A 20412-nucleotide genomic window follows, 5' to 3' on the forward strand; every position below is an offset into this window, starting at 1 on the left:
CGCTTTACCCGACCCCTGAGAGAGACCCGAAAGTACAGGGTAATAGACTCTTAAATTTATACAAAGCGATTCACGGCCATGGTATATTAGACCTTTATAGATAACCGAAAATAGGATATTTTTGAGACTTGCGATTTTACTAAACCAACTTCCATTTTCACTATCCTCTCATAGTTTTGGGGATAAAAATAAAACAAGTGTAAAATTGACAAAAAGATGTAAGGGCCAAATTTTTTTTTTTCAAGCGGTCAACTCAAACTTAAAAATAAAAACCATAAAACAAATTTAAAGGGCGTAACTGTTGTATAATAAAATACAACTAATAATATAAAATAAAAACAATACTAATAGATGGTACGTTACTAATGGTAATAGCGAACTTTGATCTGGGCTCTTCAAATGGACAAATATTGTATAGCAACAAAAGTCTTGTATGACCTGGCTACCGAGATGACCTACCTGCAATTAAAGAGAAAAATAGTGTGAGCAACAATGTTACCAGTTATTAGTAAAATGAGGTGAATTTAAAATTAAACAGGTTCTTGAATAATTTCTTAATATAATAATAATAATAGCTCCCGTATATAGCGTTTAACGCCTTGGGAGTAGCAAGGTACAGCTTGCTATACTAGAGCCGTTCGGTATACAAGGAAGGTAATGTGGCTAGCACTACGCTTCAACCGCCTATTATTACCTCAGGATTGTGAATCCCAAGTACTCATTTTAAGGCTGAGTCGACCTAGGTACCCAAACTATTTTTATTTTAACAAAAATAGTCGGCTGATGAAATGCCGGGTGTCGGAATCAAACCCACACCTTGAGATTGGTAGACGAGAGCCTGTACCTCTACGCCACCGGGCACCTTTCTTAATATTCCAACACAAAATATACATGTTGAAAAACTATAATAATATGCCACAAAGGCATGTAGTCACACAGACTGTTCTCACACAGAGAATATAATGCACAAGTTAATAGGCCAAACTACGCTACGGAGATAACTACTCTTCAAGGCTAACTATACGCTTCACAGGGTAGTCACAAAGACTGTTCTCGCACAGAGAAAGTGCCACACAGGCAAACTACGCCACACAGGCTAAATATAATGCTCAAGGTAATAGGACAAACTACGCTACGGAGATAACTACTCTTCAAGGCAAACTACGCTACAGGACTACGGAACCTAACATAACCAAACTACTTCTCAAGACTAATACACGCTACACAGGGTAACTGCGCCACATATTCTAAATGCGCCAAACAGGCATATGCGCCACAAAGGCTAACTGCAGAAAGTAATAAAGCTAAACACAATTCAATCAAGATCAATTTGATAATATCGATACACAAATATATTCTTGTCTTCTGTTAAAGACACATAAGTTACACATAAGTTTAAATAAAGTCACATAGACAAATATAAATAAATCAGTATAATGAAATACTTCAATATCTTCATCTGCAAATCACCTTTTCTTTATATTCAATCAAATATCTTAAAATTTATCTGAGATTCAGAAATATAATATATCACAATAAAAACAATAAACAGTAACCAACCAGTTGCTCAGTGAGATAAAAATAAACTCACCTTAATTAAACTTCTTATTCGGCACGGCAATGGAACTCAGAACCACCACAAAACCTTCACTAAATCTGAGAAACTTTAATGATTTTAATTTAATAAGCGCGTACCACGTCCTTCTCTGATGCTGTCTAATACTGTTTTAGACGATGATAATGTATTGCGTGTTATTTGCAACCTTTTTGTAAAGTGCAGGTACCATGAATTTTGGGCTTGTTTTTGTTTACGTCAGATAAAGAAAACGTAGCATAGAAAAATAGAGTTCTTATAAAGATGATCTTAAAAAAGTATTGGTAAAATCTTAAATTTATCATTTTAAAAGTTAAAATTTGGGTTATAAGTTAACAAAAGTCGATATATTCAATCTGTCTAAATTGAATATTATACAGGAAGAGCAAAAAAAATAGTTATTTCCGTTTGTTATAAAATTGCTCGAACCTTTTTATTTTAAATTCAACTCATGTATATCATGCAGAAAATCAAAAGACTAATAAAATTGGTCTTGAATAATATATTATATTCCGGTTTCTTACCTAGATCTAATTATAAATTAATAATTCTATTATTATAGCCTTATTTCAAGAATTTCTTTACAATGACAATTTTTTAAATTTAGCACGTAAAAGCCTCATTCGGAACCTCGCAATTAGTGGAATAAAGTAGTGGATATTCTATTAATTTTAATTGTGTTTTTTTAAAATTATGAATGATTCTAAACTAAAAAGTAGAAAGTGTAATTGAGACCGTAATGAGTACCGTATATACCGGGTATTCCATTTAAAGTAGCAAAAACTGTACCACTTTTAGTATGAAGCGGCAACACTGTAACGCTGAAAATAATTTAGACAGGTACCTTTATGTAAAAATCTGAATTTCCAAAAAAAATCTATCATCGGTTTTCGACAAAAATCTAACCTATCAAAAAGTGCTTTTGCTTTAAATATCATCATAAGCAAACATCATTAAAATTTAATATACCAACATTCTTCAGCAATAAAAACCATATTACATCTCTCAAATTACATCTGGCCAATTAGAAACATAAAAATATATACTTATTTCCATTTATGTATTAGCATACATAACTTCTCACCAAAAATTGCCGTTGCATATTGTTCTAGCTGTTGCATTTAACTTTCTTATTCCAGCTGAATAATATTTGCATAACATCTTTGCTTTCTCGCTATAAAAGTTTAAAGTGGTTCAAAGTTTTCACATATTGAACAAAATTTCTAGCATTTTAGATACTCCAACAATAGTTTAGCGGGAATAGTTTTAATCAAGAAACAGCAAGTGCTTGTTATAAGCGTTTTATATTAAAATTTTATTATAATATAATTTTCATACGACTTTTTTTAAGTTTTAACTAGATATAGAAGACACATATCTAAGACACTCGAAGAAGTTTCTGAGTAGGGAACGACCAAGGAAAATCAAATATCTTCCTGGATTTAAGTAAGAACAATCTTCGGATCGTCACGGACTTTTTAACAGGACACTGTCTCCTCAATGAACACCTCAGTAGATTGAAGCTAAGAAGAAACGGCGAATGCAGATTCTGTTGGGAAAATGGGGAAACACCAGTACACCTCATGACTGAGTGCGCCGAGACGACAAACATTCGTGCCATGAACTTTGGTACGACTGATATTGGAGACTGAGAACTACTCTCTATAAAACCCTCCAAGATACTGGGTTTTGTCAAAGTCCTGGGACTGTATGATCAGTTATAACTCAAGAAAGGGGGACACAATAGATCTGTAAGGTCGCAGTGATTGACCCCCTCCCACTCATTCTAAATTCTAAAAAAAATTCTCTAGATATAGAAATCATACAATGTTAGTCTTAAATAAGAAAACACGTGCATTTATTTAAAAATCACTCTATGCAATGAACTTCTATGTCTAGTGAATTTAGGGGTGGTATATTTCGATTGCAGGAGCAGGTTTATGGAGGTTATCTTGAAAAAATGAAAATTTTATTTTTTTAATTTTAAGTTAAAAACATAATACCATGATTATGTAGCTATATATATACAGGGAGTGTCCTACGATGTTCTCTATGGGTATCCCGTAAACGCTGGAGATAGAAAGTCGGTTAAATGGGAAAAGAACAGTTTCGTGGGGTCATAAATATGCGCCTTTCAGATTTTTGAAAAAGTTCATGGCTTACTAGATATCTCGAAAAAAAAAATTTCGGCTATTTTAAAAATTGTCCCTAATTCAATTATAAGCTATTTTAGACAAAAAGTTTTCAAATAAAAGTTGTAGATAATCACATCCTTAATGAGATTGTGTCCTCCGCTTCTTTCTAAAGCCTGTCATTTTTGACATATGACACAAACATATGTTTTTTTTAATGGAAACCATAGTTAGCCATGATTTCATAAAATGCGCCATTTTTTAAGCTTTTCAGCGATATAAGCTATAATATGCTTTCTTCGAAAAGTTATAGAGTTATAGCCAATTCTTATTTTTAAACAATTTCAGTAGTTAGCGATGAAAACAAGTTTAATTGTCTTTACTCTCAGAAATGTAAAGCTGTCACATCCAAACTTTGTAAGTTAAAATAAACAAAAATTGTAAATATGAATTTTTCAAATGAAGAAAAGCGTGCAGTATTATTGGTTCAACTTTTCTTAACCATACATTTTCGAGGATACGTTGACCGGTGAATGTTACGTTTTTGAGAGAACGGGTTTCAAGACATGTTAGAAAAGTTAAATTTAGTTATAGCCATCAATTTTTATCTTTCTTGACTAAATTCACATGATTTATAAATAATTATAGAAAGTCAGAATATATTATTAAACGGTTCTTTACAATTTACATTACACAAACTAAAACTAATACCACTACATACAATTTTTTAGAAAATGTTCAAATTATTCGTATTGTTTTGAGTTGCATCTTTTTAAAACTTAATTACTACCTACTTTCACAGGTCGACTTAATTAAACTTCTCTCGTACCGCCACTTCGAGTGCCTCTCTTAGATCATAAGTTTTTTTTGTAAACCTTATTGTTAACCATACCGCATAAAAAAAATCTAAAATGGATATGTCAGGTAATCGAGGAGGCCCATGCAATTGGTCCACTTCTTCCTATCCCTGAGTTTGCATGGGGGGGGGGGGTTATAATGAAAGTCATGTAGGAACCACTCTATAGATGCGCGTATGTTAACACGTTTTTCTTCATTTGAAAAATTCATATTTGCAATTTTTGTTTATTTTAATTTACAAAGTTTGGATTTGACAGCTTCACATTTCTAAGAGCAACGGTGATTGAACTTGTTTCCATGGCTAACTAAGTGAAGTTGTTTAAAAATACATACATACATACAGCCGTTACTCGCTGACGAGTATTCAACACACATAAAGAAAATGGTCACGCAAGGCGTTTTCTTTCATGAGCTTTTCTATGACTGAAAAGCCGGATACGTGATGTTATCTGCCTACCGCACTCCGGACATTCAAAAATCTCATTGCTTTGTTGCCTCTTTACTTTTTGGTTGCCGCTGTTAACTGAGTTTACAACTCTTCTCCATTGAGTTCTATTATGAGCTGCTTTTTCCCACTCATTCTGCATGTTAATTCCCTTTAAGTTTTCGAGGAAAATGTCCTTGTACCTTTTTGTTGTCCGCACGGCCTCCTCTTACCGTCTACAAGCTCACCGTAAAGCAGAGATTTTGGTATCCGGTTTTCTTGCATTCTGCATACGTGACCAGCCCATCTTAAGCGGGTTTAAATAATAATAAAAACTAATACTCTCGCAGTTAGCTTTTTCAAGGACCGATATGTTTGAGACATGATGGAACCACCGGACTCTTAAGAGTTGTCTAAGGTGTCTCTGTTGCAACTTGTTTAATGCGTTTATGTGTCGGCGGTACGGCACCCAGGTTTCGCTCCCATATAACATGGTGGGGATTATAATTGCTCGGTACACTGCAAGTTTTGTTTTTGTACTCAAGTCGTGATTGTAGAAAACTCTGTCTTAATTTCCAGAATGCTCTTGAGGCGCTACTAATCCTGTGCTGAATTTCAGAGTCAATATTGGCCTTTTCCGAAATCAAACTGCCAAGGTAATTGAATTCAGCCACATATTCCAATAGTTCTTCTCCGATTTTTATAGCATTGTTGTGATCTTCCGGGGGAGTGCACATGATTTTAGTTTTGTCGATGTTTAGCTTAAGGCCCAAATCCTTGTATGCATTGTATGTGTTCAACATTTCTTGTAATTGCTGTACCGTGTTTGCAACTAGAGCGCAGTCGTCAGCGTATTGAAGTTCTGTGATAAATTTTGTACGTGTTTTTGCCCTGAGTCTTTTTATGTTGAACAGACCGCCGTCATATCGGTATCTAATGCCCAATCCTCTCTCCTGCAGTTTGCTGTCCACTATAATGGAGAGCGCTGCCATGAATATGTTGAATAGGAGAGGCGCTAAGACACATCCCTGCCTAACTCCTGTATTTGTTAGGAATGGGTCGCTCAGCGATTCATGATGTGACTCTCTTGACTTGTTGTTGTTATGGGGGCATTTACACACTAAGAAATTTGTTGGGTACTCCGAACTTTTTCATAATTGCCAAAAGCGCATCTCTGTTCACAGAATCGAAGACTTTTGTTAGGTCGATGAATGCAACATAAAGTTTAGACTGCTGCTCTTTTACTTTTTCCTGTAGTTGACGGATGGAAAATATGGAATCGACGGTGCCGCGGTTGTTACGAAAACCCGTTTGCGATTCTGGAAGGATTTTTTCTATATATGGGTGCAGCGGTTTGACATTATTTTTGCAAGAATTTTTCCGCCGATAGCCAATAGCGAAATTCCCCGGTAATTTCCGCAATCTGATGCACATCCTTTGTTCTTAAATATATTCACTATATTCGCGTTGCGGAAATCCTGAGGTACCTCTCCTCTTTCCCATACGACATCGAAGAGAGCCTTAAGATGACCAATAAGTTCTTTACTTGCACATTTATAGATTTCCGCCGGAATCGCGTCACAGCCAGCTCATTTGTTATGGTTAAGCTGTTTTATAGAGGTCTTTATTTCCTGTTCTGTTATTGGGATGTCTAATTCATCGAGGCTGTTATACTGAGGTATTGTATTTAGTGCTTCCATATTGTGGTTGTTTTCTTGGTTAAGGATATGGCTGTAATGTTCCTGCGATTTCTGATTTGTTATTCCTCTTTTAGAAGTTTGCAATTTTGTGCCAGGATTGGGCAGCTCACCTTCTTAGTTCTCTTCGAAGCGTGTTGTTGGCTGCTTTAAAGTTGTCTACCAGTCTTGGATTATGTGGATTTGCAGTGACTACTTGATGTGCTCTATGCTTTTGTTCCAACAAAGCCTGTATATGCGGCTGATTTTCGTTAAACCAGTCTGGTTGTTTCTTTTTCTTCGACTTTCCCAGTACTGCTTCGCTGGTTTTATGAATCGCATCCCTTAATTGTGTCCAGCCTTGTTCAGCTTCCAATATTGAGATTGAAGTTATCGGTGGAAGTGATTCTTTGATGGCTTCCCGGAAGGCGTCGGCGGTATTGTTGTTCTCTAGACCCCGTACGTTCAATCTAGTCATGTTGTTTTGCTTTTTACAGTGTGGGTGTTTGGGTTTTAACTGGATTTTCATTTTTGAAATTAAAAGTCGGTGGTCAGTGCCGCATTCGGCATCTATTCTGGCTTTTGTGAGCCTAACATCTTTTAGATGCGTCCTTCGAATCGGATTATGTGGTCCAATTGATGCCAGTGGCCTGATCTAGGATGTTTCCAGGTACCTTTAAACTTGTCCTTCAACATGAACCGCGTATTGGTGATGCAAAGATTATACTCTGCGCATGTTGTTAATAAGCGTTCACCATCTATGTTTAAAAATAATAGGATATATTTAAAAATAATAAGAATTGGTTATAACAAGAATTGGTTATATATATAACTCAGTAATTTTTCGAAAAAAACATATTATAGCTTATATTGCTAAAAACCTTAAAAAATGGCGTTTTTTATGAAGTCATGGCCAGCTATGGTTTCTATATAAAAAATATATGTTTGTATCATATGTCCAAAATGACAGGCTTTAGAAAAAAACGGAGGACACAAGCTCGCATTAAGGATGTGATTATCTGCAACTTTTGTCTGAAAACTTTTTTTGTCTAAAATAGCTTATAATTGGATTAGGGACAATTTTTAAAATAGCCGAAATTCGTTTTTTTTTTAATATCTAGTAAGCTATGAACTTTTTCAAAAATTTGAAAGACGCATATTTATGACCCCACAAAGCTGCAATTCTTTCCCCATATAACCGACTCTCTATCTCCAGTAGTTTCCGAGATACCCATAGAGAATATCGTAGAAAACTCACCCTGTATAAGCGATACCAAATAAACTTTTAGTTACGTAATCGAGGGCGCGATTTTATATTCATTGTTGCCTACCATGGACATATTCGGCGCCGGGCTGACTAACTGGAATTTCAATTTTCCGCTCGGAATTCAGGCGGTAGCTCTGCTGCAAAAAATGTCAGGTTACCACATTTATTTATCTATTTCGTGGCATTATCATTTATTTTGACACTCTAGTTTTTGGGATTAAATGAATGGTATCATGATAATTTAAGCTTCAAAATGTTTACTAGCAGACTTTGAAATCGAACATTATTTTTTTAGCTTAAAAGCTATAAAAAACTCATCGCAACCTTATTAGAATATTTTGAACGGGAAAGTTGTAGTAATGGTCCTTCATGTTCTTTAAGTGCTGTTAAGGAGGCGAGTTTTGTTGATGTAAATAATAACTACTGTTTATATGTTTATAATTAATTTATTTTTGTTTCCTAGAATATTTTGATTAAAGAAAACATGTAAAAGTGGGCAACGCTGTGCCGGTCAAGCTTAGTCACGCGACTAAAAATTTATTTGATATGAATAATTATATCTGAATGCAGCAGTTTTATTTCCTCAAGTTGAATTAAAAATTTGTCTTAATTCTTAGAAATAGTGATTTTAATAATTAGTAGAACTAAAGTAACTATTTTTATCATTACGTACTATGGTTGACTCACCGTTTAACAATTATACTATGTAAAAACAGCGTAGAAAGTTCAATTCGGTCGTAAACGTTCGCAAACTCGCAAAACTTCTTTTTATTGATATTTTCTTACTTTCTGCCTCATTGTAGCAGGATTTAGATTGTGTGAAGATAAAAAGTGCAGTCTAATTGCCAAAGTTTATGGCTTTCACCGGTAAAAGTAATGTTAACTAAGTGTTATACGTGCACATAAATACCTAAATGCCAAAAAATTACTGCAAAGAGGACATCTCAATATCCATTAAAACCTGAAATATTTTTTAACGATTTCTTATAGGTTAAACTGTTTTATTTTGATAAAATGTTATGATGTTATAGAACTTTTATGGTTTTTTTCGTTTAGTTGTTAGGTTAGGTTTTTTTTAAACGTTACAATTATTAATTTTTGTTGTTAATTTTTGCGAGGTGATCAACAATATAAAAAAGCCATTTTACCGCCTAAACATAAAAGAAAAGCACTTTTAAGCCTAAGCCCAAAATTACGTAAATGCAGTTTTATCGAATAAAAACGGCGTCAGCGATGGCTATGAAATGAAGATCGCTGTCATTTTATATGTAAAATTATATGGGAAATGTCATAGATCGTCATTTCTAAGCCAACTGGTCGCCGTTTTTTTTTTCGATCATACGGTATATTATTAAACTGACATGAAGTATCAAATTCATAGTGTGTAACCATAGTTTCTCGATATATAGTATATATTTATTTACAAGGTGTTAGTTTTTATTTTTTTATATTTGCAACGTTTGAAATTGTTTAAAAAATTATTTGTCACGTTTGAAAACAAAATAGCATGTTATATTCTGATTATAAATGACTTTTTGTGCCTCACCTGTATTGCCAAACGTACAGCTTCGCCACAAAAGTATCATTTTTGCCCCTAATAAAACAATATACTATTTTTAGATTTTATACTTATTCAAATTACTTGCCATTTTTCGTACATTATTACTACAAATTGAGAAACTTTCTACATACCTAGGTATGTAAATTTTGTTTGGCTTTTCTATGTTCGCACTTCCACATTCTGTTCCAGTTTAGAAATGTTCATCGTTATAAGCGAAAATTAACCACCAAGAGCAAAATAAATCCGAATATACCGGGTGCGTCTTAAAAGGGGGTCATCCCTATAACTTTTTTATTTTTTTCAGATAAAATAACGATTTTTAAATGCCATCCTTGGTATTTTTTTACTTTATTCGAAATAGTATTTTACTTTACTAGAAAACGACACTCTGAATAGTATATAATAATATAACATATAATATGTCACTTTTGACATTTTCGCATAGGTTTATTTGAAATTGTAACATGCGACAATTTGACTCGAAATACCAAGTGTGTGGTATCAAATTATTCGTAAAAAAATGCTTTTTCCAAATATGCTAATGAGCCACCCTCGTTCCATTTGAAAAAAATCAGGTATGATTAAAAATACAATTTGGGCATCTTTTAACCCGCAAGGATTAGCCACTAAAAACATTAGAAGATCAAATCTATTTTTCCAAGGCTCCTTGATTAAAAAGTAGTGTTTTTAACACAGCCATGGATGGCACTCTAGATTGAAATTTAAAATACAATTTGTTTTTGAGAGAATATGTCAAAAGTTGACATATGATATATTATTCGATTCAAAGTGTCATTTTCTATCGAATAAAGTAAAAAAATTCCGAGGGTACCATTTGCTATATGGATTTCTTTTCATTAAAAGTCATTAGTAAGGACTGAGTTTTATTCACAAACACAAAATTTTCATACATCTAGCCTCGACAAAATAGCCTGAAAAGTTGGTATCCATGGGTACCCCATTTTTATACCCCCAAATAGGTATCCCAAAAGGTCCGACCAAAATATAAATATACATTTCAATCTCAATTTACATAAGCAGGTTAAATAAATAAGATTTTAATTCCATTATTTTTCTTGCTGTGAAGAACGCTGAATTTACAGGATTGAGAATAATAACTCGTTAAGATATATTTCTAATCTTCAGGAACCCGGTTATATCTGCAATGACCCACAAATACAGCCTGTGATAAATGAACAACATACCTTCTATTATCTGTTCGGCATTATCACCTAATCATCTCTCACATCACCGGTTTCGTTAACAAAATAGTCCAAAAACACCGAAATCACCGACTGAACCACTATAGTACTGTTTTTCTTAAAACACAATCGCTTGTCTTCGCGTCGTCTGATCGCTGAACAAGTCGATCGTACTGCAATTTCGGTACGTTCGTTCGTATACGGCGGGCACAATCCAGGTCATTGGGTTAACCGTCCGTGACTTTGGCCGAAGCCGATGGGCGAAAGACGACGATCCTCCTGATGACGGTTGATACAAGCGACGCGTTGGCTGTTTGACAAATATTATAAATAATTCGCGTTCAGGTGGCGATGATGATGATGGCCTTCAGTTATTATTCTCACTTGAGGAAAAGTTATAGCGGTTTTAAATAAGTAGAGATGTACGTTAAAGCATAATACGATTTCAGAAGAGCATGAGATTGAAATTTAGGTACATTGTAATTTTTGTCCCCTATACAGGGTGGCGCACCTTATTCGCCTCGGTTCTTCTTCTTAAGGTGTCGTGTAGATTCCTACGTAGGTGGTCATCTTTTTCTTCCTCATCAGATGGTTCTATTAACTGCAGCGACTTGGAGTGCTTGAAAGTCCTGTATGCCTGTCCAATGACGAATATTTCTCAGCCAGGATAGCTTCCTTCGGCCTATTTCCCTTTTGCCCCCCTCTACCCTGGAGAATCAGACGCTGAAAGTGATAGCGTTCTCCACGTAGTATGTGTCCCAAATAGGCTATTTTCCTCTTCTTGATGATTACGAAGAGTTCACGTTCTTCTAGACCCTAGCTCTTCTGAGAATGTCTTCATTCCTCACACGGTCGACCCAGGGCACTCTTAGCATTTGTCGTAGGGTCCACATTTCGAAGGCTTCAATTCGGTTTATAGTTGCTACCTTCGGTGTCCATGCTTCCACACCATATAACAAAACGGACTAGATATAGCACTTCACCATTATGTATCTAAGGCCGAAGTTCAAGTTCCTATCTGTGAGAAATATTCGCAGTCTCGCAAAAGTAGATCTTGCTTGTTCGATCCTGCATTTGATCTCCTGATCTGGATCCCACGTTTTATTAACTATGTATCCGAAATATTTAAATTGTGTGACCTGCTTGATGACCTCTCAATTTAAGTAAATTCTGGTGTTCGTAATATTGTTTCTGCTACCAGCCATAAATTTAATTTTTGTAGTATTTATGTTTAAACCCAGTCTTTGGCTTTCATTGTTAACCTTATTTAGAAGGATTGGGAGATCATTTGCATTGTCTGCCAATATCACTCTGTCATCCTCATATCGGATATTATTAATTGAAATGCTATTTATTTTCAAACCAATGCAATGGGACTATCGGAGATTGACTCAGTGAATGCTCTTTCCACATATAAATTGAACAACACTGGAGACAGAATACACCCTTGCCTTACCCCCTTTTTATTTCAAAATCTTGGGTTACTCCCACGCTATGTATACGAATTTCAACTTTTTGGTTCCAATTCGCCTCGGTTGATTATACGAAAACGGAAAGATGTAGAAACAATTTTTTATGGCGATCGTCGGTATTTTATTAAATTTTTGGATTCTTGGGTATAAAATAAGGCATTTATTATAAGGGTTTAATATGCTTAAATGCTTTAGTTTCTGAGATATTTAAAGATATTTAAATAAGCATGCTATAATAAAAAAGTTTCTCAACTTGTAGATTACTTCGGTTGTAGATTACTTTTCAGAGTTAATTAATTCTTGTGCTGATTTTGATGCCAGAGAAATAATTTTTACTAAAAAAATTTATTGCTTCATTAAATGTATACAGGGGTATCAAAAATTGCTGGTCTATTTTAAATATTTATTTTTATAACCAAGAATTATACAGGGTGTTTCAAAAAACATGTGCCATCTCTCGTGGGGAAGTTTCTCATGTAAGGTTTATTTCATATATCAACATAAGTCCGATTCTGCTTTGTTTCGTAACTACAGGGTGTTGAAGTCTAAATATTTTTTTGGTTTATTATAATATTCTTCCAACTACTTTTAGCGTTTTGAATTAAATTTTGAGGGTAAAAGTTACTAATAATAAATGCGACATATTTTAAAGTCAAAAAAGTGTTTTTCACTTTTTAAAAGCATGTACACCACTGACTTTTTTCTCTTGTTAGCGAAATAGTGTAAGCAGTTTAATGCCGATTATAAGTTGTCTCTTGATATTTTGTCTATTTCGGCCTAATTGATGAAATTGATTGACAAGAGATGCAATTTTGTTAATAATTTTCCTTGATCCAAGTCTTAATAGCAACCTTTAAAAAATTTTAATGTCATTCACTTGCGAAAGTTTTAAATAAGTACTCATTAATTTTTCATCGACAAATATGAAAAAAAGTTCCTATAAACATGGGTATGGAAATGCATAGTTTTAAAGTTATGTTAAAACCTTTATTTTTTATCTTAAATACCTCCCACTATTTTTTTTTTATTTCAAATTGCTGTAGGTTAGATTAATAGTAATAACATTTAATAATAAATTAGGTAAAATGTATAATTTATTAATTTTATTTTTATTTTAATTTTGTTAATTATGATTAATAAAATTTCGTTTATCTCATCAAGGAAGCCAAATTCTACAAAATATCAAGAGATAACTTTTAATTGGCATTAAAGAGTTTATCTTATTTTTGATATCAAAAGAAAAGAATCAGTGACGCACATTTTTTTTGAAAAAGATTCCAGTCATAACTAGTAGTGGGAACTATCGAATGAATACTATCGAAACATTCGATAGTTGCAATTCATTCGAATAATTCGATAGCTAGTAAGAAAACATTCGTTGAAAACTATTCAAATAAAAATTATCGAATAGATGCGTCATCTGCTTTGAAATATTGTGTTCTAGTAATTCGGCAGCAAAAACCATTAATTTATAAAATTCATTCATTTATGAAATTCATTTATTCGTCAGAATCGATTATAATAAAATATTAACTGGATTTTAGTTGTCGCCCGGCGACGTAGGTTTCTTTCCGAGAAACCCGACAGCGGTCGGTGGCAATGCTATGAAAGAAGCCGGCATCTTTGATTTTTTGCGGAGTCATATATAGAGATAAGGACACGTTATTTTTTTATTGAGGTGCTAGTATTTACACAGAAAATACATTATGAAGGGCGCTGTTGACATATATTGGTATTAGTTGATATTAGCAAAGAATATTATTGTTTGGCTTTAGTTAGTTAGGGATAGTATATCTATATATTTTGCATTTTTTTTATTAATATTCTGTTGTTGCACTGCAATAATACTTGTTATTTTGGATGTAGGAAAATTATTTTTAATGTTTTTAAGCAAAGACTGGTTTAATAAAAAATAATAATAACAGTAATAACTTGCTATACCTATTAACAACAAAATTTAAAATAATTTAATATAAACATTTTTTTACGTAGTAGCAAAATATAAACAACAAATTAGATGTCAAAATTATTTATATTAGATCCTATTTAAAAATAATATAGTCTTTAAATTTTTGTGTGTGGCAACGTTGGTTTATTAAATAATTACAGAATTAATTTGTTATATTAACAACACACTTTAAAATCATGAAATACAAACATTTATTAATTTTCTAAGCATGCAGTGTAATGGAAGGAAAATATAAATAAAAAATTAGAAATCAAAATTATTCATATTAGGTATATATTACTATTTAAAAATAATATTTACTTTTACTGTCATTTACTTTAAAAAATAAATGAAATATTTCTTCGCAAAAAACTACATGTAAGAGAATTAGCATAAACAAAATACAAACACCGTTAACTTTTTTTTAAATTGGTACGTGTAAAACTTTCAATTTGATTTTCTCATCCCATAGTTTGAGTTCGATAATCATTTACTTAACCACATTACTTAAATATGATTATTAAGTTCAACTAATTCATATTATTAAAACATCTAAAATACAAATATGTATTTTTCATCATTTCATAAGTTCATCTCATCTCTCTTAAAAATTGCTACTTCTCAAAATTTCCCATTAAAAAATAGACCATATACCATATAAAATAAAATAATTGAAAGATCGGGCTACGGAAAATCACACAAATTTTCGGAAAAATTTTGACCACCTGCAGACGCATACAATCGTCAATTAAAAAAATACTATTTTAGTATTTTAAATATTTTAATAAACGCAAAAATAGTACAGTATTTATAAGGCGAAGTTATAAAAATTTGGAAGAACTAATAATGCACTCACGCACACAAAAATCAAACGAATACTAAAATACTAAATTTCATTTATCAAAAGCATTCGATAGTTGTGGCTCAACGATAACCATTTAGTCGCACGGCGAGGTTGTCACATATGCTTTAGTATACAAATGAATGAATGATTTTATTCGAATAAAACCATTTGATAGTTGAAATCATTCATTCAGTAACCATTCGATAGTCTAATTCATTCGATAGTTCCCATCGCTAGTCATAACCCTTATGAATTTATCGACATTTTTTTTAGCATTAAAATATGCAGCACTTATGGTCACTTTTACCCTCAACACTTCATTTGAATCGCTAAAAGGATTTGAAAGAAAATAATTATAATAAATCGAAAGATTATTAAGATTTTAACACCCTGTAGCTACGAATCAAAGCAGAATAGGACCTATGTTGTGAATAAATAAATCTATTATTACATGAGGAATCTCTCCATCCAATCTTTTTTGAAACGTATACAGGGTGGTCCGAACTGTATTCCGGAAACTTCGGCTGTATATTCTGCAGATCAAAATAAGTAAAAAAGTTTGTATAAATGCATGTCCTAAAATGATTAGTTTCGGAGATACAGGGTGTAGAAGTTTCATTTTTATTTCGATTTTGTCCAAATAATTTCTGAAGTAATGTCAATGTTTCCGGAATACAGTTCGGACCAGTGGCGGCTCGTCAGGGTAGGCAAGGTAGGCGGCGCCTACCTTAAGATTTTGGCAGAATTTTAACAATTTATTACATCATTACATTATTTACTATTAATGTTACCAATACATAAAAATACTGTTAATACACGGAAGTGTGTCAGTCATCAATATTATTTTAATATTTGTGGTCTTGTATATTAACATATTCACTACCGCTAGCGTACGCTGATCGCTGACTGTGCCGCTGTGTACAAAATAATTTTGACCGTTGGAGTGCCTTTGCTCGGCGATTTCTACATCGCCTACTATCAGAGTCGATGCACGACGTACGGTAGTCTTCTGTCTCTGTCTAACTCATCGTGCCGTAGCGACGCGACGTAAGACGGACTTGTATCGTATTAAGGCGGGGCTTAGGCGAAATCTCCAGCCACATTCTCATGAATTCGTGGAGGCTCGGTAGGCTGAGAAGTTAAGGGGATATTCCCAATATTTCATAAGGAGATATCTCACATTTCGTTAAGGGGATATTTCATATGATTCATTATACGTAGCATTTGAAACTTTTTATGAAAATTCAAAAAACGTTTAAAGCAAATTGGAAACATTTTTCGGGCTCGCCCGAGATTATTAAAAATGATATAACCCGTTGTATTTCAGAACACGCCACAGAAATAAAAGAATCCGAAAGAAAAAAAGCGCGTTATTTTATTCGGTGCAAGAAGACGATACAACAGATATTACAGAAAAGTCTCTGTGCTATTTCAATTCGATATGTTAATAAAAGCGGCTAAATCAAATATGTTTGCGAATTTTATTTTTATGACATATTAGATAACATTGTTATACATTTAGAAATAAGGTTTGCAGTTGTTATATTGATACGTTTCCAACTACCAACGCATTTAAGTGATTTAACAAACAAAAAATGTTATTTACCAACATAAATTAATGAATGAATTACAGGTTATTAATACCTAGATATAATAATTTCGATTATAAAATAATTTAAGGAAAATAATCCTGGAAATATATTTCTAGAGGCTTTCAAATTGTTTGATTTGTTTGTTACTACACCATTTACAAGTACTTGGGTTGAGAGACATTTTTCATGTTTGAAATGCATTATAATTTATAGTAGAGATTCCATGAAAAATAAACGTTTAACGCCACTTGCCGTACTTTCAATCTAAAAAAATCTGTTCACAGCTCTTCAACAATCTGATGATATTACTGATATAATAATAAATAATTTTCCTTTATTAAGAGACCGATTCATGAATTTAATATATAAAACATAATTATTCTTTCTCTCAATACTACCAATTTTTAAGTAGTATGATGTACTCCATAGTGACTCCATAGTAATAGATAAAAAATAGTAGATAAACTAGATTAATAAAAACTATACTTATACATTATGTCAATCATTATGTCATTACGTTGAATGGTGTTATTTTTGCCTTAGTTTTGTCCTAAATATTTTTGAGCAATGTTTTTAACCCAGAGATAACCTATATTAGGGTATTATGTAAATTAGGGGGGAGGGGCAGATAGACGCAACTAAAATTTTGTCGCCTACCCAGTCACACGGGTCACGAGCCGCCACTGGTTCGGACCACCCTGTATATATTTACAAATGACTAAAATAATATTGAAATATATATTTTGATGCTTCAAAAATATCATTACTAATCATTAATACTTTTAATGCAAGGCAGTATTATTTGCTAAAACAAATATAACCATCTGTTATTATACCATACTAAATTAATATATTTCATATTTGTTATTAAATACTCGTTCACGTGCATTAATATAACATAATAATTTTCAGTGCTTGCAAATAAATTCGCCCAATCAAAATTAATCCGGACAATGAAAAATATAATAATTCCGAAACACTATATTTATTATATTTATTTTGAAAAAAAATAAAATAGGAGTGCAACTCGATTGGAAAATATTTAAATAAATATAAAACAAAACAAAATAAATACCGACGACGGACAATATTCAACATATTTCCTGTATTCGCATTAAAATCGATCAAATATCTGATTTTTGCATTATTATCACTGCGTAACACGCCATGATGACATGTATACGCGTAACAAGAACATTTATTACAGAAACGGAAAATTGCATTAGCAAAATAGCCTGTTAAAAGGACGTAAAATTACGAATATTTAGGAGAATGCGCTGTTCGGAAATAGTGACTGTTAGAGAGAGACTGTTTAATTTACATATTTGCGTCTGCTGTAGTAAGTGGGACAGTGACATTGACCGCCATCACGATTAATGTCGATCTTCGAAGAAAGTATATTGGTATTAAGATCGCTCTGACGGTGTCAATTTTTCCGTTTATTCAATGAGAAATTTTAAATATCCCGTTACGAGGAAGTGAAGAAGCAAAATTGACAGTCATGTTTGCTTCAAAAGATGGACTAAATTACATATGACTTCAATTTTTAGATACGGTAAAAGATTGAGGAGAGGTATGTATCTATTAAAAAGCATTTAAAATAATCTTTAATATTTCTACAAAAGGTAAAAAAATACACCTTTTTAAACGTATCTTTGTTTTGTATTTTAGATATATTTTTTGCAAATGTTTGTTGCATTCAGTGTCAAACAAAATTCAGTCAAACAAAATTGGATAGTGGCTCGACACTACTCAATTTTATAATAAATCTATCTGTGCCTGAACAATCTGTCATCTATCTGACGCCGGCGCACAGTGGTTCCCAGATAGGTCATTACTTAGAAATAGTAATTTCAAAATGTTTGCATGAAACTGTTGCTAATACTTTTCTTATATTCCCCTGTAAACGATACATAATAAATAACAAAATGAAGTAAGCATAGTGTAGCGCTTTTTTATTAAAAATGTCACATTTTTACTACTGGTATGAAGCTGACATAAACAGTTTTCAGATAACGCCAATTAATTACTTATTTTATTAAAATTGATAAAAGCTGTTGCCTTCTCTATAATGGATGTTCGAAAAGAAGGTAAAAAGAACTGTTTTTTCTTTTTTGCACTTAATTAAACCTAAGTAATATTATTTTATGGCAATTTATTTGAAGGCAACAAAAATAGTAATTTTACATTTTTGCTTGTCACTCTTTAAGACTTTTAACTACTTTTCCTTTCAAATCCTCTTAAACGGCATGATAATACTTGTTGCTTAAGTTATATTGCATTGCGAATTACCGCCGGATCTTATACCGGGTGGTTAAAGATTGACTTTTTGTCTTAAAATAAAATTAACTTATTTTTTCCTCTTCTTGTCAACTTATTTCGTGGACACACTGTATATCAATTGACAATAAAATTGTATTTATAAAATGAAACAACTGTCTCTTTTATTTTTTCAACATTTAAAATAAATTTGACCTCTTCAATATGAAAAAATATGTACATATGTGCAAACATAATCTGTATACCTTTCCGAAAAGTTAGAACTTAAAATGCAAATCACACGAACTGGGCCCAATTTTTTTAATACATATTACATTAAGTTTAGCATTTGTTATCAATTTCTATTAAAAAAGGAGCAGTCAAGGTATATCTAGATATCTAACAGTTATGACCGCGCAGCTAATTAAGGGGAACCACTGTGCGGCGCTCTGATTGATGGTCATCTCAGAAGATGGTCACGCAAGGCGTTTTCTTTCATGAGCTTTTCTGTGACTGAAAAGCCCGATAGGTGATGTTATCTGTCTACCGCACTCCAGACATTCAAAAATCTCATTGCTTTGTTGCCTCTTTACTTTTTGGTTGTCGCTCTTAACTGACTTTACAATTCTTCTCCATTCCGTTCTATTGTGAGCTGCCTCTTCCCAGTCATTCTGCTTGTTCCATTGTTAATTCCCTTTCAGTTTTCGTGGAGAATATCCTTGAACCTTTTGCGTTGTCCACCCGGCCTCCTCTTACCGTCTACAAGCTCACCGTAAAGCAGAGATTTTGGTATGCGGTTTTCTTGCATTCTGCATACGTGACCAGCCCATCTTAAGCGGGACTTTGCAATCATGACTTCAATACTCTTGCAGTTAGCTTTTTCAAGGACCAATACGTTTGAGACATGATGGAACCATTTTATTCTTAAGAATTGTTCTAAGATGTCTATGTTGCAACTTGTTTAATTCGTTCATGTGTCGGCAGTACGGCACCCAGGTTTCGCTTCCATTTAAAATGGTGGGAATTATTATCGCTCGGTAAACCGCAAGTTTCGTTTTTGTGCTCAAGTCATGACTGTAGAAAACCCTGTCTTTTAATTTCCAGAATGTTCTTGAGGCGCTGCTAATCCTGTGCTGAATTTCAGAGTCGATATTGGTCTTTTCCGAAATCAAACTGCTGAGGTAATTGAATTCCGCTAAATATTCCAACAGCTCATGTCCGATTTTTGTAGCCATTATGAAATAGTCCTTTATAATATAATAAATCCTTTTATGTAGCCATTATGAAATAGTCATGTCTACCAGGGCGATCCCGGGGCTTATAGCGGGGGCGGCCAATCGAAAGGGTGAAATTTTGACACTAAAAATATTTTAAGGTACACGTGTTATAATTGCAAAAATAGCTTTTATTTATTAATAAGAAACGTGTAAAACTGTTGACAGACATTTTTCTCGTGGCTAAAATGCCGGCAGACAACACGAAAGAGGCATGGAATTTGACAAAAAAAATCATCGCATACATGCATGTCGATTGGTGGAATGTCATGTTTATTTATTTAAAGAGCCGTATGCAAAAGGACAAAC

At 33.1% G+C, this 20412-nt stretch overlaps 1 protein-coding gene across 1 annotated transcript in view; it reads right to left on the reverse strand.

Moving 5' to 3' along the window:
• Nucleotides 1-10999, reverse strand: part of LOC115880981 — a 78931-nt gene extending 67932 nt beyond the window's left edge. The window contains exon 1 of the mRNA XM_030898326.1: nucleotides 10718-10999. The gene's annotated coding sequence lies outside the window, so the exon portion shown is untranslated. The remainder of the gene's footprint in view (nucleotides 1-10717) is intronic.
• Nucleotides 11000-20412: the final 9413 nt, after the last annotated feature.

Source organism: Sitophilus oryzae, unplaced genomic scaffold (assembly GCF_002938485.1).
Source record: "Sitophilus oryzae breed Bouriz unplaced genomic scaffold, Soryzae_2.0 scaffold_168_pilon_pilon, whole genome shotgun sequence".
NCBI classification, from domain to species: domain Eukaryota; kingdom Metazoa; phylum Arthropoda; class Insecta; order Coleoptera; family Curculionidae; genus Sitophilus; species Sitophilus oryzae.